At 31.2% G+C, this 1,856-nt stretch overlaps 1 pseudogene; it reads right to left on the bottom strand.

Moving 5' to 3' along the window:
• Window positions 1–273: 273 nt before the first annotated feature.
• On the bottom strand, window positions 274–365 carry LOC123394686 (annotated as a pseudogene).
• Between the last annotated feature and the right edge of the window lie 1,491 nt (window positions 366–1,856).

Below are 1,856 nucleotides of genomic sequence, written 5' to 3'. Positions count from 1 at the left end.
CAGAAAAAAGACAAGTGTGTCCACCTTCACTACTCTCATTTGACATAGTACTGGATGTCCTAGCCAGAGAAACAAGGAACACAAAGAAATAAAAGACTCCAAAAAAAAAAAAAAAGAAAGAAGTAAAATTTTCTTTTCTAGGATAACATGAACTTACATGTAAAAAAAATCCTAAAAACTTCACAAAAAATTTTGAATAAACAAATTTAATAAAGCTGCCAAATACAAGATCAATATATAAAAGTCAGGAATTTTGTTTTGTTTCGTTTTTTTAAAATAGTTTTTCATGTCATCCTTGCTCAGTGATCATGCTAATCTTCTCTGCATCATTCCAATTTTAGTATATGTGCTGCCAAAGTAAGCACAAGACAGGAGCATTTTAACACTCTAATGATGAACTATCTGAAAAAATAAAGAGAACAATCTAATTCACAATAGCATCAAAATAATAAAATACTTAGGAAAAGATTTAACTAAGAAGATGAAAGATCTGTACCCCATAAACTATGACATTGATAAAGAATTTGAAGGAGACATAAATGGAAAGATAGCTCATATTTATGAATGGTAAGAATTAACATTGTTAAAATGTCCATACTACCGAAAACCATCTGTAAATTCAATTCTTATCAAAAATCCAATGTTAGGGGCGCCTGGGTGGCTCAGTGGGTTAAGCCGCTGCCTTCGGCTCAGGTCATGATCCCAGGGTCCTGGGATCGAGCCCTGCATCAGGCTCTCAGCTCAGCAGGAAGCTGCTAACTCTTCTCTCTCTGCCTGCCTCTCTGCCTGCTTGTCATCTCTCTCTGTCAAATAAATAAATAAATAATATTTTTAAAAAATCCAATATTTTTTTTACAGAAGTAAGTAAAGAATCCTAAAATTTCTACGAGACCATAAAAGACAACAAATAATTAAAGCAGTTCTGAGAAAGAATGAAGAAGCGAAATTACACTTCTTGATTTGATACTATACTACAAAGCCTTCATGCTCAAAACAATAAAGTATACTGGCATAAAAACAGACCAATAAAGAAGTAGAACAGAATTGAGAGTCCAGAAATAAATCCTTTCATACAGTCACCTAATATTTGACAGGGGCCAACATATATAATGGGTAAAGATAGTCTGTTCAATAAATGATATTTAAAACTGAATAGTCACACAAACCAGCATGAAACTGGAACCTTATATCACTCATAAATCTTAACTTGAAATAGATTAAAGACTTAAATGTGATGCATGAAACTAAATTTCCTAAAGGAAAACATAGGAAAAATTCTCCTTGACATTGGTCTTGCCAATAGTTTTTTGGATACCAGGCCAAAAACACAAGCAAAAGAAGCAAAAATAAATAAATGGGATTACATCAACCTAAAGTTTCTGCATTGCCCAAAAAAAAAAAAAAAGGGGATTGAAAACACAATCCACAGAATGGAAGAAAATACTTACAAATCTTATATCTGAAAAGAGGTTAATAACCAACAGATACAAATAGAAAAAAAATACATGATTAAAAAAATAGCAAAAGAATCTCAATAGACTTTTTTTTCAAAAAAGTTATATAAATGACCAACAGGAGCATTAAAAAGTGCTCAACGTAAAAACTCAGGTCAAAGTCATTTTGTTGTTGTTGTTATTGTTTACCTCTGAAAAACACAACAAGATATTACTACCTATTAGAATATATACTACCAAAAAATTAAAACTAACAAATTTTGGTAAATATTGGGGAAAATGGGGAACTTATGCACTGTGATAGGGATATAAATTTGTATGGAAAACAGTATGGAGATTATTCATATTATTAAAAGTAAAATTATCATATGATTCAGTAATCCCACCTCTACGTATATATCT

Source organism: Mustela putorius, unplaced genomic scaffold (assembly GCF_011764305.1).
Source record: "Mustela putorius furo isolate JIRA1106 unplaced genomic scaffold, ASM1176430v1.1 tig00003835_pilon_pilon_pilon, whole genome shotgun sequence".
In the NCBI taxonomy this organism is placed as follows: domain Eukaryota; kingdom Metazoa; phylum Chordata; class Mammalia; order Carnivora; family Mustelidae; genus Mustela; species Mustela putorius.
The sequence above is the reverse complement of the archived record's forward strand: the minus strand, read 5'-3'. Positions and strand labels throughout refer to the sequence as shown.